Source organism: Chionomys nivalis, chromosome 14 (assembly GCF_950005125.1).
Source record: "Chionomys nivalis chromosome 14, mChiNiv1.1, whole genome shotgun sequence".
Classification (NCBI taxonomy): Eukaryota; Metazoa; Chordata; class Mammalia; order Rodentia; family Cricetidae; genus Chionomys; species Chionomys nivalis.
The window spans coordinates 57,638,705-57,665,236 of NC_080099.1; the positions used below are offsets into that span (position 1 = coordinate 57,638,705).

Sequence of the window (26,532 nt, forward strand, 5' to 3'; positions counted from 1 at the left end):
CATAAACATTATAAACAATGCCAAGCTAGACTTGAAAAAAAAATACACACAACAGAAATTTATCTGCTTTCTAAGAGTTCACTATTCCCTCCAAAATACTATCAGGTTAAACCATACAGTTGATGAGGAATAGACCCAATTCTGGAGTCCAAGAGATATGGGTGGTCCTGGCTTTGAGGCCCACCGCGAAGGCTATAGGGGAGACTGCTAATGGTCCTACTAGATACTGCTAAGTGACCTGCCATGCATGTATGCACAGCTTACCCATCTTTCCCATCATCCTTAGCAACAAGTGAGAGACGACCCTTCCCACCTTCCACCTGGATTCTCTCCCTGAAGATTCATCTGCTATGTTTTCTGTCTATGACCAACTCAGGAATGCTTTTGGTTTCTCTCCCTCTCCCGCCCCCCACCCTAACCCCCTTGTCCAGAGACAGGGTTTCTCTGTATAGCCCTGGCTGTCTTGGAACTCACTCTGTAGACCAGGCTGGCCTTGAACTCAAGAGATCTGCCTGCCTCTCAAGTGCTGGGGACAAATACATGCACCATTACCGCCTGGCTCTTCTTTTGGTCCTTTTTAGAACCAACCATGCACAAAATAACACATCTACAGCAAATTTAACACAGTGCGATTCATCTGGGACGAGGCTCTAAAGATGCTACTGTTGATTTTTAAAAGGGGGAATGGGTAGTTTATGTAAGTTTATGTAAGAGTAGTGAAGAAGAAAAGAATACAAATGTTGAATGAATAAAAGCTTGGTGACTGCTGAATTGTTAAGGTTACACAAGGGCACATCCCCCAGTCTAGGGGTCAGAAACTCCAAAGTCTCCAAAATCTAAACATCCTTGTACGGTTTCATGCTGACAACTGTTGTATGAGGCTGCTTGTTTGTACTCAGCTGTTCAGCTCCAAAATAATCACACAGAAACTGTATTAATTACAATACTGCTTGCCTATTAGCTTATGTATATATTTCTAGCTCATTCTTATCTCTTAAATTAACCCGTTTCTGTTATTTTATATTTTACTATGAAGCTCATGGCCTACCAGCAAGGTTCCAGCATGTCTGTCTCTGGAGGCGGCTTCATGGCTTCTCACTGACTCTGCCTTCTTTTTCCCAGCATTCAGTTTAGTTTCCCCTGCCTATCTCTGTTCTGCTCTGCTATAGGTCCAAAGCAGTTTCTTTATTAACCAGTGGTATTCACAGCATACAGAGGGGAATTCCACATCAGACGACCATTTAAAATATTATATAAAATGGCCTTGAGATTACATGCCCAAAGTGTATATGAAGCACAATGAATTTTGTGTTAGACTTAGGTCCCATCCTCAAGAGAACTCATTATGTATATGCAAATATTAAAAAATGTCAAAACAGTTGAAATCTCATATCTGGGACCAAGCATTTCAGTTAAGAGAAACTCACCTATAGTGTTCAAAGTTCAGATGAAAACTTAAATTTTCTTACTTATTTAAAAGGTTGAATATTTCACATTAATGATTTCAAGAATAGAATTCAGGTAAACTCACTCTATATATAAAATTTTATATTGAACAGAGAATGAATGTCCTTATTTGTTTTATAACAGAATTTACTTCTATGCTGTTATTTCATGTTTCTTTAGTTCAACACTAGTTTAGTGAAATTCAGATTAAAAAACTCAGCTCGTACCAATATTGACTCTCATTCTAAAGTCTTCCAATTAACTGAATCAGAATAAAACTTTCACTTTTCTTCTTTATTTAACTAGTCCTCAGTAGCTAAGTTATTAAACAAGAGGCTGGCTATCACGCTCGGAGGCGGGAGCACAAGTATATCTAAAGCCCTTAGAAGATTCTGTCTCATCTATACTCAAGTGACCTTTCTCTGTTTATTCAAAACAGCCAGTTGTTAATTGCTTAGCAGCGTGACAGATCGGCTTGGAGAATTGTGAGATCATCTATGGAACCCTGTATGTGCTAGACAGTACACAGATTTTTGTCTAATTTAATTTTATTAGATAAAGCCATCTTATTATAAACAGAACGGAGACTCAGAATGGGGCAATCAGTCGGACATGCAGCTAGCAGGGGACTATACCTTACAAGCTTTATTTACCATCTGTTCTCTCTACTTCTCACGTCTTGAATCCTAAAAGCCAGACCTTTGGGGCTGGGGAGATGACTCAGTGGTTAAGAGCATTGGCTGCTTCTGCTGAGGACCCAAGTTCAGTTCCAAGTAGCCACATGGTAACGCTAGGAGCTCCAGCACCCTCTTTTGGTCTCTGCAGACACACAGCACATACACACACAGGCAAAACACACATACACATATGATACAAATAAATCTTTTTTAAAAATCTAGTCCTTTGATATATCTTAGAAAGAGCTGGGAAAAAAAGAGTCATAAGCAAACAAGGAGATCCAGGATCCAGGGCCTAGCCAAGATTCTTAGTCTTGATGTCAAACTTACAGTCCAAAAGAAAATGGATAAATTTTGCTCATGTGAAGTAGCATGAACCAGGAGAGACATTTTGTCTATATCTCAACAGCAAGAAAAAAAAAAAAACAATTGGGCAAGAAATAAGAAGGAACACTTAACTGAGGAAGGAGGGCAGAGAGCAAACGACAGGAGAAATGATACTCGATGCCACTGGGCAGCAAGTAGCTGGAGATTAAATGATAAGAGTAAGTATGAGATAAGCTAGCTGCAATGAGGCTAGCAATAATATACAACATGAGGGCAGGGAGTCAGACTGGATGGCTTGTATGACATTGTGAGACTCAGATTTCATAAAAGCAGCCCGGATGAACCTTCCCAGCACTTTCTTGATAGAATAATTTAAAGTTTTCTCTGGTGTAATCCCACTTCTGCCTACACTTACCTTTCCAACTTCTTATTTTATTATTTTATTTTATGTTTGAGTGTTTTGCCTAGGGGTGTCTGTGCAGCACATGAACGTCCGGTTCCCATGAAGATCAGAGAAAGGCATTGGATCTCCCGGAACTGAAGTTACAGCCAGTAGTGGGCCACCAGGAGGATGCTGGGAACCTGACTTAGGTCCTTTGCAAGAGCAGCAAGCGCTCTTAACCTCCGAACCAGCTCTCTAGCCTCCCACCTGTGCGATTCTTAATCGAAAGTTGAAACATTAATACAAACACAGTGAGAGCTACCAGTGAATTCTACACATCAGGTTGATACTTCATGAAACTTAATGGATCTAAATTTTATGACGTCCACACCAAGCAGGAATTCCTCTGGATTATACATCTAGCTGTATAGGAATAGAATTTTATTTTCTGTAGGATTTTGTAGACAAGGCAGATGGTGTTTTTCTAAACTGGACACAACGTGACTCTCATTTTATCAAATCACACAGACTTAGGTCTTCTGTGATACCGAGCACCAGAGAACTCTTGAGAAATGAGCAGGATTGAACTAAGCACATTCTCTACTTTCATAGAAGTATACCCTCTAGCAGTTTCTAATCCTTTTTTTTTTTTTAACAAACTCAGAATTCTAGCATCTCATATCCAAGATATGCCAGCAGAATATCTTAGTTAGGAAGATTTTTCCCTCCCCTGAGCCCAAATTACTGCTGTCTTTATGCCTGGCCATAAAACCTCAGGCACATAAGAGATACATCAGGATAGAAACGTGGATGTAAAAGTATTTCTAATTATGCATGCCATTGGCTAACTTATTGTTCTTTTATTGCTGTGTACCTGGGCAATATAGCTTCCAATCCACACAAGGTCAAACCATTCCCTTCTTAGAGACAGCATCAGGCCTCCCCAGCAGTTCCTGATTTTTTCAAGAAGGTGGCACAGCTGGGGTCTGAGTCTGGGTTTCCGCTCAGGGTTTGACTTGGCTGTCCCAGGTCTTCAGAATGAACTGTATCCGACTTCTAAACTCCCTACTGCTCCCTGAGATGCTGCATGGCTCCAGATGTAGATCCTAGTCGACCATGCGGGAGGTCCACAGCTTTCTAGGAACGGGACATCTTATAAACATTAGCAGAGAGGCACATGCTATTAATCCCGAGACTGATCTCGCTTGATACCAACTTCCAGCATGCACCACGTCAATTAGTGGTCTTGGGCTGGGATTGTGGCCTCTCCAGGGGAAGCCTAGAGCCGCCAGGGGCTCATTGCCGGGAATCACAGGGCTCAGCACGCACCAGAGAAACCAAACACCAGTGGGGGAGGGTATGTGCTGGCAATGGAGGTCAGGTTCCACAGGATCTTGGATATTCTTGGATATTAAGTCTGGTATGACTCATTCTCCTTAAGAAAGACAAATTACCAAATGATCCGTGCTATGTATTTAAGGACTTTAAAAAAATTGCTCTATGATAAAGGGATTTGGGCGGTATATACTGAGGGTGATAATGGCAGTATAAACTTCTCAGGGTTCCATGATTTCGTTTCCATACACTGAAAGGACAAGGCCAGATGATAGCTACACATTTGGCTTCTTTTCCTTCAAGCACAGCATAACGCTCTTCCTAGAATCCCGCATTGATCCATCCGTTGCTTCCCACATGAACCAGGACAAAAATAATTTTTAAGATTGCCCTTTCTATTTTAGCATTTATTTTTTTAAAGAGTGATGCTGTGAAGGAAAAACTCTTTAAAAAAAGACCAGGCAAGCTGCATCCATAAGAAATGTTGCCTGCACTGTAACCCCACAAAATGTAAAATTCTTTAAAAAGACCAGGCAAACTGCATCCATGAGAAATGTTGCCTGCACTGTAACCCCACAAAATGCTTTCTATAATTGCACCATTGAAACAAAATCTTTGATCTATTTTTAATCATCTGACACTGGAAACATGGTAGGTATAGAATAGCCCTTGCTCTGTGTGTGATTGATACCAAAACATAGCAAAGCAGCAAAGCTGCCCTGAGAGCTTCAGCTTCATGTCTGATATCACAGCTTATAGTACAGTGTTTGGGGCACGGCTAGAACTAAAGATGTTTTTTCCATGTGTCCTGTCTTTGTCGCCTGTTGCTCTCCTGGCCCACTAGGAGAGCAGCATGCTAAAGATGTTACAGGGTAACACTCCATAGGCTCTATGGGTCAACAGACGTCAGGACACTGGTGTTCGGGGCATCATAATCTCTCTTAAAACACAAATGGCCTCCACTGTTTGCATTGTGCTTTGGGAAAATCTTGTAAAACTCTCATATTTTTTCTTACTGTTTTCAACAAAGTGTGTAAAATGTGTTAGTGTGTGGATCTGTGGAAATGTTGGCATAGTCTCTGGACGCGAGTTTCCTGCCTAAGCCTCTGTGCAGAGCCCTGGGTTGCTCTTGGTGCCTCTGCTGTGGACTTTTCCTTGTAGAGGAAGCTACTGCTGAAAGTTTGGGAGTTGTATCAGTAACTCGATTCCTTTAGTGGATGACGTCCTGAACTCCATCTAACTAGGAAATAGTCTAGGATGTGCCAGAGGTAAAGCTCCAGTCACACTTGAGGGAGAAGGGGTTTTATGGAGGAAATCCAACCAAAACGTCCAGTGTGAAAATATTTGCCTGTGTGTATATGCTCACCTGTGGGCACATGTGTTTGTATGTTCATATGTATAGGGAACCTAGAGGTCAACGTGAAATATTGTCATGCCTCCAGAACCATCTCTTTTATTATTTATTTATTTATTTATTTATTTATTTATTTATTTATTTATTTATTTATTATGTATACAATATTCTGTCTGTGTGTATGCCCGCAGGCCAGAAGAGGGCACCAGACCGCATTACAGATGGTTATGAGCCACCATGTGGTTGCTGGGAATTGAACTCAGGACCTTTGGAAGAGCAGGCAATGCTCTTAACCTCTGAGCCATCTCTCCAGCCCCATCTCTCTTTTATTTCTTAAGATGGGGTCTCCTTTTAGCCTGGACTTCACTGAGTAGGCTAAGATAGCCTATCAACGAACCCCAGGAATTCTCCTGACTCTGCCTCCCAATACCAGGATTAAAAAAAATCCATAAACAAATTTAATAAAAAAATCCCATACGCAAGAAAAAATTTATGAAAAGTATAGAAGTGAAGCTGTCTGGTGGAACATCATGGGAAACAGAGAACAGAAAGGAGGACTCACAGGGGCAAGGCAGGGACCATGAGGACATCCTCAGCACACACTGCACACCTTATGAAATGCCTTTATTAATACAGTGCTGTGGAAATTAGTACAGTGATGTATGAAAATGCAAAAATAAAAACATCAACCCTTCCAATGAGTTTCAAGGCATTAAAATAAATTACTACTGACTTGCAGAAAAACAAAAGACCTTCAAAGGTGGTGGCCCACACCTTTAATCCAGCACTCAGGAGGCAGAGGCAAGCAGATCTCTGAGTTCAAGGCCAGCCTGGTCTACAGAGAGACAGCCAGGGCTACACAGAAAACCCCTGACTTGAAAATCAAAATCAAAAACAAAACAAAAGGCCTGCACACAACCATTCTTGGATTTCTTATGTAGTTTCTGGGATTGAACTCAGGCCCTTATGTTTACCTAGCAACACTTTATTGACTGAATATCTTACCGGCCTCCTTGAAGTTTTTCAAGAACTTCCTTCCGTTATATTTTTGTTGTTCTTTTGTTTTTTACAATTTTTCTTTTGTATTTTTATGCATAGGAGTGATTTGTCTGCATGCATATATACACACCATGGATGGCTATGCCTATAGAGGTCAGAAGCAAGCATTGGATCCTCTTGAACTGGATTTAGGGGTGCTGTGAACCACCATGTGTGTGCCAGAAACTGAACACGGGTCCTCTACAAGGGCAGCAAACAGCCATTGAGCCACTACTCGCGTGCCCCAATTTCTTTTTCTTTTGTGAGGTGGGGTCTTGCTGTGCAGCCCATGTTGGCTTGGAGGTTGCAATATAGATCAGGTTGTCATCAATCTTGTGATCCTCCTGCCTCTGTCTTCTGAACGCTGAGATTATAGGTACTGCCACAACTGCAACTTTTCCATATATACCCGTCAGTTCTCAAATCATAACTTATCTGCTCCCTCCTTTGGAGGTTCCCTTTATAACGCGCCTGGGCTCTGACTAGAAGACACAAAACTGTCCCAGTGTCCCCTCGCCTTTCCCCACCACTTTCTCTCTTACCCACCCTGCCCCACCTGCAAGAAGCCCTTTTAGACCCTTGTCCTCTAGCCATTTCCCCTGCACCCCAGGATATCGTGCTAAAAGATACTGTGCTTGGGGGTGAGGTTTTCATCCCCACAGAGAGCACACGCCTGAATCCCACCGGACACTCCTGCCCTGTGACCATCTCCTATGAACTTGGCATTGCGTTAAAAAGTAGGTAGGAGCTGAAGTGTGAATAAGGTATGACTTCCTACACTGAGATCTGCAGGAAGCTTCCATTATAGCTCTTTGACATAAAGACGACTTAAGGGATTTTACTCTTCAGGTGGAGAAACCAAGGCACTGAGAGGTAGCAGCTGACAAGGGCGCAGTCGGGCAAATACTAGTTTTTTGATTCCTAACCGCACACATTTCCTATAAATTCATTCTGACCCTGTTTGCCTTTTTACCATATAATTTAAAACTCAGACTTGTATATGGTAGCAGGACACGAGCTTCTCAGCTTTAGAGTTATTATATAAGGTTCCTTTTTTTAAATTTTATTTGTTCAGCAGCCACTGAGCACGTATGAATCCATGCCACTCATGAAGAGCCAGTGTGCACCAGGTGCTGTGTTAGCACACGGATCCATTCTTTCCCTTCCAAACCCCAGGAGGGGCATGCTTCTCCATGGCTCATAGATGCATGGATTGAGGCTGTGGCAGGACGGGGTCCAAGCCTACGCATGTTGGTCTGGGCAGCTGGGGGTTTTGCTACTGACACGCTTACCTGTCAGATGCCAGGCCCTGTGCTAGATGAAGGAGATGTGTACAGTGCCAGCAGACACGTGGATGAGTTAGCGACAAACACTTAATAGTCATAACCAGGGCTGTGAGTGCGCTGTTAAGGACAGGGAGTGACACACTAACGGGAAAGACTCATCGCTGCTATTGTCTCAACTAATGTGCAGAGAGTGAGCGTTGTGTTCTTCACTCTGAAAGTGAGCATCTTGCGTCTCAATTTCAGCTAAGGGAATGTTTTTCAGAGTGTGATTCACCTGGCAATCCCACTCTTGAAAAACTGCAGATTGTGACTCAGTAGCAATGCGCAGGGGTGGGAGCCCGCATTCTCCCCGCCTTTTTTTTTTTTTTGCTTATGCAGTGACTCAATGCTTTATTTATTTTCAAATATCTTATTATTTGTGCTTGCAAAATCCAAGCCAAAAAGATATCTTCTTCTTTTTTTTTTTTTTACTTATTTATTTATTTTTATTCTTTTTTAATTAAAATTTCCACCTGCTCCCCATTTCCCATTTCCCTCCCCTCCTCCCAAATATTGCCCTCCCCCCACTTCCCTCCCCCTATCCCCACTCCTCTTCTCCTCCCCCCACTCCATTCCCCCTCCCTCTCGATACTGAAGAGCAGTCCAAATTCCCTGCCCTGCGGGAAGACCAAGGTCCTTCTATCTACGTCCAGAAAGGTGAGCGTCCAAACAGGCTAAGCTCCCACAAAGCCAGTTCATGTATTAGGATCGAAACCTAGTGCCATTGTCCTTGGCTTCTCATCAGTCTTCATTGACTGCCATGCTCAGAGAGTCCGGAATCAACCCATGCTTATTCAGTCCCAGACCAGCTGGCCTTGGTGGGCTCCCAATAAATCAGTTCCACTGTCACAGTGGGTGGGTGCATCCCTCGTGGTCCTGATTTTTTGCTCAGCTTCCAGGGGACACTGGTGCTGCTGGTCTGAGGACCACCCCTTGAACTGCAAGGCACATGACCTCTCTCAAGACTCTTGAGAAAACATGCTACTATGGCAACCTAACACACTCAGCCAGATGGCCCATTCACTCAGTCGATCCTGATTCAAATGCATTCATTCATAGTTGAGACCTTGCAATGGATGAAAAAGAAAAGAAATTAAGACAGAAAGTCCATCCTTGGGGTATCTAGCTTCCTGCCATTTTCCCTGTCCTCTTAAATCTCTAATCCTTCAGGATAATGGATTTGTCCAGCGTCTCAGATCCTTAGGGAACGTTCTCTGCTGTCTAAGGTGATACAGACTCAATTAGCTAATTACTCTGCAAATGCACTGAGATTGATTAATACACTTTTATGCTTTCCCCTCTGCTGACCAGAATAGATAGCTCTGGATCTCATCATATGAGTACCTTCAATGAAATAGCTGTTATTTTTCTTAGATGCCAGAGGGGGTGTCTTCAATGTTTCACCTTATTTATTTATTCTTAAGACAAGGTTTATTACTGAACTAATTTATCTACCCTGGCTAGCCAATAGGCTCTGGGCCCTGTGCCTCTATCTTTGCCTTCCCAGTGCTAGGCTTAAAGACACGTGTCTTTTTTGTTGTTGTTTGGTTTTTTGAGACAGGTTTTCACTATGTAGCCTTGGCTGTCCAGAAACTTGTTCTGTAGACCAGGCTGGCCTCAAAATCATAGAGATCTGCCTGCCTTTGCCTCTCAAGTGCTGGGACTAAAGGAGTGTGCCAACACCACCCGGCCCTGTTTTTTTTTTTCCCTAATAAGGATGCAGAGGATCCAAACTCTCCTCCTGATGCTTGTAAGGCAAGCACTTGGAGCTGAGTCACTTCTTTTATGTTTATTTGTGTGGACAATGGCATCTCTAAACCACCACACAAATATCCAGTGTGTGAGATACGGGAGCGTGGTCAGGTGACTTGCTGATTTGTCAGAAGAAAACAAGTAAAACCTTAACTCCTTCACCTTGTTGCTTCTAAACCAGTTGTGCCGAGGTTATCCAGAGCTACCCTGTGCCAAGGTTGTCCACAGAGTTACCTGGGATGCTAGGCTTGTCCCACCACCCTTCCCCAAAAGCCTCTGATTCCAAATGCCTTCTGACATGGCCTGTGCTTCAGCCACATCCGGAACATGCCCTTTCTTGATGCACTGGGAATTTGAAACAGAGAAGTGCCTATGAATTTCAGAATGTCAAGGGGCCCCTGTTTATGGTCTCCTCAATTTTAAATCATTACCCATCTTTCTGAGAGAAACATGAGATCTTTTTAGGTTGGGTCACTGCTTTAGTTCAGTATCTTCATGGGTTAATAGATCTTCCGAGGACATCCTGAGATTTGTAAACCTGCCTGAGAGAAGCATCGGAACTGCAGTAAAGATCCTGGGTGCAACATTTCCCCAGTTATGTGACTTTGGGCATGCCATCTAAACTCTGGGCTCTTGTGTTTATAGTGTTCTATAAAGTGTCTACATAAAGAATTGCTGTGCTGCTGTATATAAAAATTCCTTAGCAACCATGAATGGCTACAGAAGTGGAAAAGACAACTTTATGACCATTATTAAACAGTTGACATGCTGGGTGATAACTCAGTTGGTACAGCGCTTGCCTGCCGCACAAGCGTGAAGACCTGAGGTCCAGCTGCAGAGCTCACATAAAAAGCTGGTGTGCTGCTGCTGGCGCTGAAGGAGTAGAGACAGCCACATCCCTGAGGCCTGCTGACCAGCTGGCCTAGTCTCTAGGCCACCAAGAGAGACCTTGTTTCAAACAAACAAACAAACAAACAAACAAACAAACAACCTCCCCCCACCAAATCAACAGCAACAAACAAGATGGACATCCCCAGAGAAAGGACAGCTGAGGTTGTCTTCTGGCCTCCATATAAATTCACAACATAAATGCATCTACACACCTGTGCGCTCTCTCTCTCTCTCTCTCTCTCTCTCTCTCTCTCTCTCTCAACACTGAATCAGAGTGTTGCAGAGTCAGAAGTAATAAATAGAATCAACTCTAGGAAATTCCAATAACTAGAACAGATTAAGAGAATTTGTGGGGCCTGGGTCTACCCCTACTCCTGGGGTTACTTGAGGACAGTTTTTGGTCAGCCAGCTAAAGCATTCTGTTTATTTTTGCGCTTCCTCTGCCCACCTGTTGATTAGCTGTAGGGCATTGTTTACTCCATTTTAGGTGTGGCAATTTCCCACCTGCAAGGGGGGTGTAGCTGGGGGGTGGGGGAGAGGATGGAAATTCCTTGTGCTGCAGCTAGGTATATAAGGATTTCCACAAAGTTGAATAAAGGGCATTCGGCTGATCTCCTTTCGAATGACCCAGGTCTCTTGTGTATTCTTTCAATCTCCAGGCCCTTGCCCGGCTTGCATAGGGTACAGTGGCGCAGAAAATGTACCGAGAGGGTAACACAGAATCGGGTGTTACAAGAATTCCTTTAAAATTGTTTCCTTGGGCTGGAGAGATGACTCAGTGGTTAAGAGGTCCTGAGTTCAATTCCCAGCAACCACATGGTGGCTCACAACCATCTATAATGAGACCTGGTGCCCCCTTCTGGCATGCGGGCACACATGGAAGGAATGCTGTACACATAATAAATAAATCTTTAAAAAAAATAAAATTGTTTCCTTTAGGGGATATTGAACCCAGAATTTTCTGCATGCTAGGAGATCTAAGCTATATCTCTGACTCCAGAACACCCGATCTTAAGAGATCTTAAGACATAATTTAACAGAAGGGACCCTAATAAATTCCTGGGACAGAAGGACCTTTACTGGCTTTTTTCAAGGTGCACGGGAGCTAGGGAATACCTAAGATGTTTTACCAAACACCCACAAAACCAAGATATGAACTAAAAATGCAAAGATGTGGCAACTTTTAAGTGTTTCCACAGACGTTTTTATCTAGAAGAAAAGGAGAAAGTAGGAGATGATCCACTTGCTAAGTGGCCTGCAGCTCCTCAATGCTTTCATTCTGCCACGAACAATGCAAGGCATGTGACTCAGAGCTGTGCGCCGACCCTGAGATCCTGCCGAACACTCTGATTCCTCCGGGTCATCTAGACAGGCACAACAGCACCAGCTCTCACTGGGCCCACAGAAGTAGCAAAGTGTCCCGGACAGTTGTCAGAGCATGGCAACATGGTGGCCCTGGGAAGGGAAGGATGGCTCACCATATGTCCTTGCTGAGCTCCACTAGACATTGGCTTTCAGGTCTCTGGACCACAGAAAATGCAACCATTTATCCCTCTGGTCACAACCACTGATGTGGGACTTCTATAAACTAAGGACAACCCAATTCTAGCTTTCAAAAGATGAAACTTGCTTTGTATTAGTCTAAAGGAAATGCTTCTCCCAGCTTGGTCACTAGTTCTGATTTTCCCTATCTCGCCACCTTCTTCAGCAAGATAATGCAGATGGTGCCTTTGTTTCTAGGCCCAGCTGATTGATGAAGGAAGACCTAATGGTGACCATTCATAGGAAACCATTGCATGGGCATCAACATGTGAAGAGCTGGGAGGTTTTAAAGAAGACTTTTTGCTTTATTGTTGATTAATTTTTTTAATAACAGTATAAATCATGCTGGCCTGGAACTTACTATGAAGCCCAGACTGATTTGGAACCCACAATATTCCTTCAATCTCCCAAATAGCTGGGGTTACAGGTGCATGCCACCACATCTGGCTATGAGTGGATGATGTTAATACCAGTGTATATGCTCTGCCAGAAATCCCACTACTCTAGGGTTTTGAGGACCTGCCATGAAAGTCTACATATATTACATTATTGGACAGTTGGATTTACTGCTACTGCGCCTATTCCAATATAACTAAATAATTCAATACACTAGCAGATTATTAAAACTCCATGTTTTCCTCATGCTTAGAAAATAAATTATGGATTCATCAAAGGAGAAAACACCTTACCCATTATATTTTATTCTAAAAATGAATTACTAACCACCGTGTGGAGCACAGAGATGCTTTGTGGACAGAGGAGTGACAGAGACATGATGCTCCCACGTCTCCGACTGGAGCCCACAACAGTGCCTGAGCTGTCTGGAGCTGCACTTAATGCACAGAAGAAGCAAGGACCAGGTCTCCTGACCACACAAACTGCCTCACCATGACTGAGACAAGCATATAGAATGTCTCGTGTCTGACTCGAGTGAGCGCTTAACCAAGATCATTGTTTAGAGTTGTATTTTGAGCGAAGAGGGGGGAGTTAGGGATGATCATTTACTATTCTGACTCCTGATATGTTTGGACATTTTAGTAGAAGACTCCTTTGCCTCTATGGCAGCCATTTCTCTAATTTTCCCACTCTTCAATATTTGCTGTTTTAATTTTTAAAATCTCTAGTACCTCCACTTATGATCAACAAACATAGTTTTCAGAGAAAGGAAGGTACAAAGTCTCGAAAGCAAAGGCAGGAAAATTATTATCAGGGTAACAACAACTTAGAGTCAAAACCCAACATTATTAGGTCTAAAAAGAAACCTTAAATCTATGGTTTACAAAGAAACCTAAAAAATGTAAAAAATAAAAATGGAAACATCCACAGAGTCTTCAGATTCCAATAGCAAACTCCAAAACAACACCACCTCCCAACAAAGTGGTCAGTTAAACATTTCTTTCTCTTGGGATGGGCACTTAACCCCATGGGAAAATATAATTCAGATGAGCTCAGCATGTTGGTTCCGGGTATAGAACACAATCATTGTTCTACTCAAGCTGCTGGCTCACCTGCATCTGATTGCCCAACACGGCACACTCGAAAGATGGCAAGATGACTCTTCCCAACTCCACCCAAGGTCCCAGGCCTGAACAAATTACCCTGAAGAGTGTCACCACACGCTCTGAGAAGATAAAGTTGAAGACACAAGAAAATGTACTCTTTCCCAAAGGTGCTGAAGCTGGACACAGATGCACAAGTGGACAGCGGCTGGTGGCCATAGTGAGACATGGACAGCAATAGACTCCAAGAAGGGAAAAAATGGCTACGGCTCCTTGAATATAATTACACTCCGTTTAGTCTGTGTGGTTGATTGGAAGAGATGTTGCTAAGTTGTACCAGGAGGCCCGGGTTCCTTTCAAATAAGATGGACAATAGCTCTATCCAACAGATGGTTCTTGTTTGTGAGCACAACTTGATACTGAAGCTGGCCCCTCGCTACTCAAAACAGAGGCTAAGGGCTGATTTCCCCCGGCTCTTTCAAACTCTCTGTTCCTAAGACCACACAACACTCATTCTACAGCAAAAAACAAAAACAAAACAAACAAAAAAACCAAAAACTAGTTACATAGTGATCTTTTGTTGCTTAGTATTTTTTGTGACGCTTATGCACGTGTGTATGAGGCTTTTGTAAGTTAGTGTACCACACATGTGCAAGTGTCTGCAGAGGCTGGAATAAAGCATTGCGTCACTTGACTGAAGTTCTAGGTGGTTGTGAGCCTGGGAATCAAACGTGGGTCCTCCGTAAGAGCAGCAAATGAAATGGTCCTAACTGCTGCATTTCTCCAGCTCTGCTGGGTAGCATCTTCACTGTCTATGTGGAAGCATCATTGTAAAAGCACTTTCAACAGCCTAGGAAGAAGGAGAGGAATCCCCAGGGTGAGGCTCTCTGCCACAGATGAGAGGCAGAACACAGGAAGAAAGTCACAGTCTGAGATTCTAAAGGTAGAAAATGTGTAGGGTTTTGTTTTGCTTTTTCCGAAATAGGGTTTTTCTGTGTATCCCTGGCTGTCCTGGAACTTGCTCTACAGACTAGGCTGGTCTCAGACAGAGATCCACCTGTCTCTGCCTCTTGAGTGCTGGGATTAAAAACATGCACCACCACTGCCTGGTTTCTGTGTAGGTTTTTTAAATAGGGGAAAAGATGTATATTATGATTCAAGAAGGAAGCAGTCTTGCATCTCTCAGGCATTCACTAGGTACCTTTTCCAGTCCCTAGATGCTCAAGCCTGAAAATGTTCTTTTTTTTTTTTTTTTAAATATTTATTTATTATTTATTATGAATACGATAGTCTATCTGTGTGTATGCCGAAGGCCAGAAGAAGGCACCAGACTTTATTACAGATGGTTGTGAGCCACCATGTGGTTGCTGGGAATTGAACTCAGGACCTTTGGAAGAGCAGGCAATGCTCTTAACCTCTGAGCCATCTCTCCAGCCCCCTGAAAATGTTCTTTTCCTTCTGTTGTACCACCTTTATGTATATATTCTTCCGGTAAACCCCTACTCAAGCCTGCCACATGAAAACATTCACATCAGCCTAAAGTCTGATTCCCCTGACGTCCTGGGATTTAACAGGCATTGATATTTTAGGTAGAAGGAATATTGACCTACCTATGGATTTTGAACTCTTGCCTGTCAAGTCCCAAGGATGCGCCAGAGTGCATCATAGTAGAGACTATCATGACCTTCAAATGATTCATGAAGGGCGCTACACTCTTGGGATGCGTGGGTCTGGATCATTGTGTGGAGGCAATGGTTAGGGGGCTAGGAAGTGCTTCTCAGAGCCCAGTTCTACAGGGTTACTGTCTCTAACGGACCACCTGGGGAGCTCACTGAAGGGCAGCTCCTCATTTACTCCTGGAAGGCCAGTGGGTACAGCTGCTCTGAAGACAATCATTACTAGCTGGGGTAAATGAATTTAGCATTTTGTTTTGTTTTTAGAAATGACTTGACTCATGGCACCCCAAATTTTACACTAACACTTGGTTGAACTTAACAAAGAAGGGGACACTCTGGTTCCTAAATCACAGGTGGACAGATCTGGAAGGAATAAAGAGGACTCCAACTATCTATACGATGGCTCTATTTGAAGTGAAACTCATTTGCAAATCATCCAAAGGAGGAAGTCCCCTAACTGAAGGAAGTCTCATGTCAGGAAGCACAATAAGACGTGGAGACAAATTCCTATCAATGAAGTTACTCATTTAAAAAGCCTACTAGAGTCCTAATCAGTAGTAATTGGTCCAGCCCTGGTAGAGGGACTCGTATGAATTCCTGGATCACACTATCTTATCTATTGTTGAATTTGAAGCCTAAAGCAATTGTACCTGGCATGATATAATAAGGTAATGTCAACCTCAGTAGCGTTAGGAACATTATGTAGATATTATTTTCTATGTTTACTGTTGACTTCCGAAAAGTAAGCAGTGTCATTTCCCCAAGCTTCCTACCATACTCAAGTGTATAAAGTAATGGTGAAAATTGTCCATAGCTGAACAAATCTCAAAACTTATGCCTTTCCATGATGAAACAATAAGCATACACACATCACAGAAGACAGGTATGGTCAGGCATGTCTGGAATCTCAGCAGTGGGAGGCAGAAGCCAGGAGACAGCTGTGTCTGTAGAGCAAGTTCTAGGTCGGCCAAGACTTCACAGTGAGAAAGGGCAATCCCCAGGACTAAAGGGCTGAAGCGTGAGATTGCAAGGGGACATGGTTTCACATTCTTCTAGAACTCTAGGAACAACGGCAGGTTAATATTGTATATTCAGGCTTATTATGGTCAGAACTTCCATGTTTAACTGTATTAATGAAGTCCACATTATTCAGGAATGTGCCATTCTTGCAACCTAAATAAAATACAAAAATATGAAAAGAAACTCTCTTCTATCTTTAGTGATTATCTGATCTAGGTTTAGTAGGTTTTTGTCTGCCTCATCAGAAGGAAAAAAATTAAGCTGCAAGGATTTGAGTGAACAGGCGCTCATTTAGATTGGAGTGAATGGAGATAGTGAAAACTCCAGTCTGTCTGCCAAGTTCTCCCGTTGACATGCAGCCAGAGTTCTAGACTTCGTGGACGACACATCCTTCACACAACCCCCACTGTGGCAGAGCTGGACAGAAGCCACTGGCAACACGTGAACAAACAGGTAAGAGGCGGTCCAAAGAAACTTTACTGTGGACCCAACATTTTGAGTTTCACAGTATTTTCAAAGGACTCGGGAGGGCTCTGAATTCTTTTCTTTAGGTGCCTTTTAGCTATGAGAAGCTGAAAAGATTAATCTTCTAAGAACAGATAGATGGTGGGCCATAGACTGTGGGGCCCTGAATTATGCGAAGCCATAAATTTAAGTTCCCTTCAATCTTTATGCCAGGGCATAGAATTGGCCAACAGTAATTATATGGGTTTTTTTTTTTTTTAAGAAATTGAATTTATGTTTTGAAAACTTTTATTTTTATCATTTAACAGTATATTTTTATCATTTTCATTCCCATCTCCTTCTAGATTCCCCATTCCTCACCCATCCAGCTTCTTGTTATCTCTCTCTCTCTCTCTCTCTCTCTCTCTCTCTCTCTCTCTCTTTTTAAAGATTTATTTATTATGTATACAGTTGTTCTGCCTGCATTTATACCTTCAGGGCAGAAGAGGGCACCAGATCTCATTACAGATGGTTGTGAGTCACCATGTGGTCGCTGGGAATTGAACTCAGGACCTCTGGAAGAGCAGGCAATGCTCTTTAACCTCTGAGCCGTCGCTGAGCCCCAGTTATCTCTCTTTTAAAGCAAAACAAACATCAGACAAAATACTGGCAGGGTGGCAGTGGAGCCACGCCTATAATCCCAGTGCTTGAGGGCAGAGGCAGGTGGATCTCTACGAGTTTGAGGCCAGCCTATTCTACGAGTGAGTCTTGGGACAGCCAGGACTACACAGAGAAACTCTGTCAAAAAAACAAACAAAACCAAAACCAAAAAGCCAGCAAAAGAGCAAAGTGAGTGAAAGCCTGAATCCATTTTGTGCTGGTCAACTACTCCTGCGCATGTGCACGCTGACTGCCCTGGAATACGGTTGATACACCCAGTGTCACTAGAAGAAAATTGATTTATTCCTCTCCCATTTATTCCTCTTATGTTTGGAAAATGCTGTTTCGTTTAGTAGTTCACCACCTCTGGCTCTTAGAATCTTTCCACCCCATCTTCTGATTGATCCTTAAGCACTGTAGCCCCTCAATTTCTTATCGCTCCCCCAAAAGATGGTAAAAATTTCAGAAAATAAGAATGGATCTATTTACATCATATCAGCTTTGGGAAAATCCTATAAGCCTTTATTTACTTGGCATAGTACCTGTTAAAATAAATTGAAATTCCTACTTTTTAAATATACTGAAATGCATTTGTCCTTATTATATATTATATATAAAATATATTATATATCATATTATCATATATTATATGTTATATGTTATATATATATGTTGGCCACTGAACCCAGGTCCTTGAATATGTGAAGCAGTGCTTTCCCACTAAGCTACATTCATGTTCTATTTAAGATCAGTAGGCAGACGAGAATTAAAGCAGGTTAACTATTAACCAATTCTGAACTGACTCCTTCATTAATGAATTCCTTAAGGCACTCACAGTTGGACATGCTCTTTTTCTAAGAGGGTGAACTTCTGCGAAAGGGATTCTTTGATCCATGAGTGTGATTCCAATGTTATAACAGTTATTAGTTATGCCCAAAGCACACTGGTACTTAAGGAAGCTTATGGAACATATTAGCTAATATGTCCCATATTATTCATTTGGTAGCAATCTTGGCTCCTCCATATCTAGATTATGTATCTTGGAAATTAATGAAGCTGAATGTACTTAGGAGGTGTTGTAGCCCAGTGATCTCTTCACATTCTGATAGTCTCGAGAACAAATGAGCAGATTTCTCAGACAAAGAGCACTGTGGCCACACAGTGACCGCACTGGAAGGCCTGTCGTCACAAACGAGAAAACACAGTCCCGAACAGTGTACATACAGGTACTGTAGCACAGGTTCAGGTGGAGTGCACTATCTGACCGTGCCGTGTGCCTGCGGAGTCCAGGCAAGGCTGGTCCCCCGAAAACCGAGGATAGGGAAAGGAAGCATTTGGTCAATGGTGTGATGACGGTGATGTAAGGGGCACAATGACAACAAGGAAGGGAAAGTTAATAGCAACAAAAAAGAGGGAAAATAAATATATTTTAATAAAATATCTGAGAGTCATCCTTTGGGTACTAGTTCTTATTTATTTATAAATAGGTCCTTGCTGTAAAACCTAGGCTTGTCTCAAATTCCACAGCAATCCTCCTGCCTCAGCCTTCAGAGTACCGGGATTATAGATGTGAACCTGGTTTAAGATTATTTTTTTTGCCATCTTTAAAAAAATTAGCATATGGTTTTTCATTAGTCTAGGAAATAATGGGTTTTATTATGGTATTTTCATACATACTTTTTTTTGATCCTCGATCCCATCTTCCTCCTGCCCCCCTCCTGTAGCATCCTCTACACTTCCCACCCCCAAAAGTCCTCCTGTCTTCATGTCCCATGTAGTCTACCACACTTTTTCCTTCCCCTCTTAAGATGCTCTCTCTCTCATGTTCACCTTTCTAGTTTCATGTCTCCGCCCTCCACATACATACACACATACAAAAATTAAAGCCTAAGATTTGTATATGACAGAAAAATGTGGAACTTGCCTTTTTTGACTTGAGTCTGTTCTCTTTAAGTTAAACACCTAGGGGCTTGGGATGCATGCAACTTGGCAGAAGAACACTTGCCTAGCACACAAGACTCTAGGCTTCATCCCCAGTGTGCATAGGTACACTCGGGCAGTACACACACATACACACACAATTTTGATCAATAGCAAACAGACTTTCAAATGAAATAAACTTTCTTTTTAAACAGCTCATTGACTTCACCCCTGGACACCTCAAATAGTGTATGCCCTTTTTAAAAAATTAAAAATGTACGTACTGCAAATCCCCCCTTCTTTGGTTGTCGTTGTTGTATTGTTTTGTTTTTCAAGACAGGGTTTCTGTGTATAGCCCTGGCTGGAACTTGCTCTGAAGACCAGGCTGGCCTCAAACTCACAGAGATTTGCCTGCCTTTGCCTCCTGAGTGCTGGGATTAAAGGCGTGCACCACCACTGCCTGGCCCTCCACTCTTTTTTATAACTGAGATAACCCAAACTACTTTACACTTTCCCGGAAGCCTTTTGAAATATGCCTTCCACAAAGGACAAGCTGTCTAGCTGGCTTCGGTTTCCCTGCTAACAGCAGCTAGTATTATTCAAAGCAGGTAGACGAGGGAGAGGTTCTGGCAAGCAAACGGCCTGATCAGATATTAAGATGTGCTTTCAAAGGAGTGGCGTGTGTGTGTGTCAATAACAAGCCATAATTACTTCCCATTCACAGGGCGGGCATTGGAGTGCAGCCTGCTGACTCACCCAGCTGCTCACAGTTTCTTTCTGCTAGGTTTCCCTGCTGCCTGCTCCATGTACGTCATGACCAGAATGAAAGTTTCTCTCCGTTTCCCTTAACAACAATGCACACACCAGGCATGGACAGTGAACTTCCAAACATCCAGCAATAACCAGACCCCAGGCAGGGAAGGGAAAAAGATTGCTGTAACAGAGAGATGCCACAATCTTTCAGGCCTCCAAATGACAGTCATTTGCCCTATGGTGTGAGTCACTGGCACCCCAGTTTCAGTATCTCTTCTCTCTCTCTCTCTCTCTCTCTCTCTCTCTCTCTCTCTCTCTCTCTCTCTCTCTCTCTCTCTCCTCTCTCCCTCTGTCTCTCTCTGTCTCTCTCTGTCTCTGTTTCTCTCTCTGTCTCTGTCTCTCTCTCTCTCTCTCTCTCTCTCTCCCACTCAAGTAGTTAAAGTGGCATCTTGTAACACAACCACGTTGCTATTATCAAAATGGTTCTCGACCTGCTATCCAGTGGAATCATCTGGAAGTTTTGTTTAATACCAAGAATGCCTAGTTCTTGCCCCCTCTCCATCAACAATCTGACTTAAATGTTTTAGGATGGGAAGTAAGACACCAGGACTCTCCAAATCTCCACAGGTGATTCCATGGTGAAGCCAAGTTTGGCGATCAGAGCCCGCGCAAAGGAAGCTTACTTAAAGACCACCCTGTTTCAGAGATCAATGACACATGTCACTTTCCTAACTGATGTCTTAGCATGGGAGACAAAAGTGACAGCAAAGCCAGGCATTACCTGCCTGGATGAGCCCTTCCCTACCACTGCCCCCACTTTGCCGGGTGTTCTAGAGAAGCACCCCACATTACCTTTCTGATCCCCCTTTGGTCTCTGATCTGTTTCATCCTAGCGTCCGGTTCCGCCAAGTCGCACCCCTGCGGTCCTCTCAGATTAGAAGCAGGTCTTGCTCAAATCTCACTCAAGACTGGACTTCTCTTGTACGTACCTAAGCTAGGGCAGTGCCTCCGCCTTGCACCACGGCCCCGGGGCAGATACTTATGCTAATCAAGAAAGTTCTTATGACTCCTCCACTCTTTGCTTACAGGCACACGCGGGTGTGGGCATTTACTTAATCAACCCTTGATTTTTTGCATTGACCCCTCTGTAGTGCTTTTGGCAGTCATTTTATTGCCCTGTGGGTCCGGATCACTTTATTTACTTTTTTTTTTTTCCAGGAAAGGATTGGACCTGAGCAAGCAGTGAACACCCGCTGAGGGGTAGGGGGTGGAAGGAGGGACAACAGGGCCGTCTGGTGCTGAGGTGAAGGGACAGATAATGTTAGGAATATTAATTACTCTGCGCGCCACTGACCCAACGAGGACTAGCAGAAAGGGGACTGGAGGTTAAGACAAAGGCTCCTGGTCCAATGGCCGCAGCTCCATTCCTCCGAGGCTGCAGCTGCTCCTTTGACACTGGCTTGGCAAAGTGACTTAAGTGGTGACCAGACCCTTTTGCTCTTTCTGGTAGGAAGACCGAGTTGCCTAAAGCTCAGGTTCAAAGGCGCGCGTGCGGGGTGGGGTGGGGTGGGGGTGTCTTTTTGAACCTACCCAGCTTTCTGGGCCTTTGTGGCATCACTTTGGCTTCGGCAGAGCACTTGGAAGGGTAGACTGAAGAATGCCCCTCCAAACCAGAGTGCTGGTCTTCGAGTAGCACCCACCCCCCACGCCCCGCCCGGTGCTCCCTGGAGAACCTCTTAGGCGTAGACTAGCGACCCGCTCTTCTTGCCACACACGCATCTGATTCCCAAGTCCACGAGTGATCGTTCCCAGCCGTGCGACCCTTGTCCCCAGACAGGATGCACCAGGGGCGGCAGCAGAGCTTGGGGATCCCGGAATGCACTCCAGACTGGGTGCGCGCGGTGCACTTCTTGGTGTGCCCCAAAGTGCGCAGCTTTTAGGAGCTCCGAGGGCTCTCAGACCCCGCGTCCCAGTGCTCCAGCAGGAGGGGCCGAGCTCCGAGGGCGCGCACCTACAAATCCCCCTCTCCTAGGTGGCCCCAGCCGTCACTCTTCGGCCAGTGCACTTTGTGTCTGCCAGCGTGGCAGCTCTGACTCCCTTCCCTTTCTTGGGGTATACCGCTTTAGCTCCACCCACAAAAAATTAGGGGCGACCCGTAAGAACGCGGCTGCGTGCACAACCCTAGCTGGATAACTTCTTGATGGGCTCGGAGACCCCGCGATCCGCTTGCTCCTAGATCTGCAGATCGCAGACCCAGGCGTGGGTGGGGGAGGCGCGGCCAATCCCGGGCCTGGGAGTGACTGACCCAGGGCAAAGGGTGTCGGGGTGCGCCAGGGCTGTACAGCTTTGAACATACTTGACTCACCTGCTCCGGCGTTGTCGCCTCCTTCCTCTGCTGACAGCTGGGGGCTTTGTTTCTCCACCCCCTCAGCCTGCCACGCTCCGCCTCCACAGACTCACGTGACTCGCCGTCTGCCACCGTCAGAGTCCACTTGAAAGAGCACCCCCGGGCGCCGCCTCTTCTCCGGGTGCAGGTGGAGACCCCAGCAGAGGAGGGGACCCTCGGGTTCGAGGCGATTCGCAGAGGAACTCTGGGTCAGACAGGCTGAACGGGTGACAGAGGGGAAAGTGTGGGGGTTGGAGAAGAAATGGAGAGAGCCAATGGCTGCAACCAGCCGGGAGCAGAAAGGCGAAGCTTGCCGTGGATCCAAAGGCGATGTCCCACCCTGAATGAAGTACCTGCACCTGGGCTCTGCATAGCACCCCGAAACTATTTGCACTCACTCCTAGAGACTTCTGGATAAGGAGGGACAACCTAGTTTTATTAAAAGAAGCACCATTAATTAAACGAAGCAACTCCTAGCCGGATAGCGCGATTAATGACTTAGTAACTGTGCACTGTATGGAGGTTCCAAACCTACCTTTTGATTCTGTTGATGTTTGGGTTCAAGTTGGAAAATAGGTTCCGGACTGGGGAAGTTCACTCCGGAAGATGATTGGTGTGGGCACTTGTCCATATGGAACAGCAGCCGTTTTTAATGAAACGAACTAAAAAAAAAAAAAAAAAAAAAAAAAAAATGTTAGGGCCTCAAGACCAGGCTCAGTATCTGCTGTTCTTGGAAGTGGTCCCACCCCTGCTGTTTACAATACTCTCCAGTGTCTGCATCGGAAACAAATTGCTGTGGGACTCCTTCCTTTAGTCCCCGGGGAACAGGGTCAGCCTCATCTTGATGCCCCCACTCTCCCTGCCAACTAAGAGAAGAATGCATCTCCGCCAGCTGTCACTAAAAATCCTTAGAGGGGTTGACCTCAGCCCAGCACTCACCCTGTTTCCGCTGGGGATTTTCTTAGAACAAATTCGAATGTGAGTGGATCCAGCCTTGAGCTGAGAGTTCCTGTGTCTGATAAACTCCTAAGTGGTGTAAGTGCTGGTTTGAGGAACACACGTTAAGGACAAGGCTTAGAGCATACTCTTTGACACTAGCTGGCCCTTGCTGCGTTTTGACTGCCCGACCCTCAGGCTGTAAGATGGGACTGGTATTTATTATTCTCCGTGTTGCTATGAGAAAAGGCCAGCAAATGCACCTGGGGGAGGGGGAGGTCTATTTTCCATCACTGCAGGGAAGAAGTGGCTGCGGGAGTGTGAGGCAGTTTGCTTTCTTATTTTTATTTCTTCTTTTTATTCATTCTGAAACCACAACCTATGGTTTGATGCTCCCTATGTGTAGGATGGGTCTTCCTACCCGGGTTAATCCAATCTCTCACAAGTGTGCTCTGAGATTTGTCTCCTAGGTGATTTTAGATCCCATCAATTTGATGATATTCACCAGCACAGCATAAACACCCTGCTCATTGCAGGTCCGGAGGGATAAACCAGGACCCGCATAGTGCCCAACACACCAACGTTTAGGAAGTGTGAGCTAACTAGCTGCTGGGTCATTGCAGATGTGAAGTCCAAGCATGCTTGAAGAAGTAGTCTGGTGCAGGATAACACAGGAACAAGGCAGTCGCCCCACAGACGGTGGTCATTCCCACAGTACACCAGACACACAGGTGTGCAGATGTGTGTTTGTCATGAGTGAGAATTGGTCACAGTGCAGAGCAAATCATTTGTTTGAAAAGTTCATTTTCTATTTTAAATCTTGATGAATTGGTTCTCAGACACTGAATTAAAAATTCATTTTGCTTTTTATTACAGATAATGCCCAGCTGCCTGCTGGATGGGTAATCTATTTTAATATTGGAGTGAGTAAATGGGTTGTTAGGGAGCTGTACATTTCCCCTCGTCATTAAAAAACTTGAAATCTAAATGTAAATGGCTTTATTAATGAAGATCTGATATTCTTAGCTCTCAGGATGAATGGCGATGTCATTAGACTTCCCGTTCCTTGCTCGCCCTCCTTTCTTTCTGCCCCAAATATAGGCGTTTCTAAGATTAATTCTTCCCCTCTCTACCAATTGCCTCACAATTTAATTCATGTTTTAGTTCAGTTGTTAAGTGTGTAGAGATCACTTCTGAATCCATAGCTACATCCTTAACGTCTTCCCAAGTCCCTGTCTACAGAGTGAGTTCCAGGACAGCCAGGGCTACACAGAAAAATCCTGTGTCAGAAAAAAAATTGGAGGGGTGTTAGTTGTGGCTTTAGCACTCAAGTCTTTAGGTTCTGTTATTCTGTGATGATGAATAAACTCTGGCCGTGGTCCTGAGGTTTGAACCTGGGACTTCTTAGGTGTTGGGCGAGCATTCTGCTACTGTACTACCTCTCAGACCATGCCAGTAATAACTTTGATTTAAACTTATGCTGATATTACTATGCTGTTTGCTGGGGGTAGGGGTGGGGAGGTGTTTTTGTGACAGGATCTCTCTGCATAGCCCAGCTGTCCCAGAACTCACTATGTAGACCAGGCTGGCTTCGAATTCACAGATCACAAATATTTACTATGCATTTCCACTGTATTTCCCAGTAACCTTTGCTGTGGTCTAAATTAAACTTCTTCCTCTCATAAAACTGACAACATCTCTGTGTTTGATCAAGATGATGGCCTGCATTGAGCAGTCCTTCGCTAGCGATCTAGGGATCCAGTGAGGGTGGGAAGCACACAATATGATTTATCTCAGCCATCGTCCTGCTGCTCTTCCTTGGTATTTCCTCTAGACTTTGTCTTCAACAGTGACTGTCATCAGCTCGTATGTGAATGTGACTTACTGGTGTAAGAGCCACGTGAGCAGCTGTGAGCTGTCACCCAGAGGACGATCAATGGGAACACGACTGGGGAGAGACTGTGCCCCTCACAATAGGACAGACCATGCCGCTGCAACAAATGCTACCAAACTCCCAGTGGTTGACACATGGACAGACTCCAGGGAAGCTGGCCTAGGGGATTGTCTTTCTAGCCTGCTTTATCCTTGGACAGCTCCCTGAGCACACAGCAGGAAAGGGAGCAGAAGAACCGCACAGGAACCCAAGTGCCTTCACTCACCAGTGACCCAAGGCTTTTTTCAGTTTCATTGTTTAAAAGAAGTTATGTTAAGTTCAGACTTTAAGGAGCTATGCACTCAACAGGAAGAGGAAAGTAGAGAGTTTGTGACTCTGCATGATAATATCACCCACAGGGATCCATTTAGAGGAAGTTGGGGATAAAATTAAACTAAAAAGAGCTTAGCTACAGCAGGAGGTTAGCAGAAATGACCATTTGGGTGACTGCAGTACTGTGCGGCATTTTTTGGGGAGTGGGGCATTAATGTTGCACTGTCGTCATACAGTAGTATCAAGAGGAACACTTGTCAGTCCACTCCAGGTCAGTCCACTCCAGGCCTTGACTATCCAGACACATCTGCAGTGTACTGTCCTGGTTGTTCCCCAGGTAGCGTACCCACCTTAAATGCCTTAAATGTGTAAGGCTACAAAAACATAAGACAGCCGGGCGGTGGTGGCGCACGCCTTTAATCCCAGGACTTGGGAGGCAGAGGCAGGCGGATCTCTGTGAGTTCGAGACCAGCCTGGTCTACAAGAGCTAGTTCCGGGACAGGCTCCAAAACCACAGAGAAACCCTGTCTCGAAAAACCAAAAAACAAACAAACAAAAAACCAAAAACATAAGACAACTTTCTGATTTTGATGACAATTATGATGTTTTTAAAAAACTTGGATGAAGCCGGGCGGTGGTGGCGCACGCCTTTAATCCCAGCACCCGGGAGGCAGAGGCAGGCGGATCTCTGTGAGTTCGAGGCCAGCCTGGTCTACAAAGGGAGTTCCAGGACAGGCTCCAAAGCTACAGAGAAACCCTGTCTTGAAAAACAAAAACAAAAACAAACAAACAAACAAACAAAAAACTTGGATGAATGTGTGTATGTAAAGAATGAAATCCTAAAACAAACAAAAAAAATTGGGGAAGGTCATCAGGATAAAATTATCCCAGGTCATCACACGATTGTTTGAACTATGCCGTTGACCAAGAATTCTCTGGTCATGTTCATGGGAACATTGTATT

At 44.3% G+C, this 26,532-nt stretch overlaps 1 protein-coding gene across 1 annotated transcript in view; it reads right to left on the minus strand.

Moving 5' to 3' along the window:
* Window positions 1-22,504, minus strand: part of Mapre2 (microtubule associated protein RP/EB family member 2) — a 144,086-nt gene extending 121,582 nt beyond the window's left edge. Inside the window, exon 1 of the mRNA XM_057788548.1 lies at window positions 22,407-22,504. The gene's annotated coding sequence lies outside the window, so the exon portion shown is untranslated. The remainder of the gene's footprint in view (window positions 1-22,406) is intronic.
* Window positions 22,505-26,532: the final 4,028 nt, after the last annotated feature.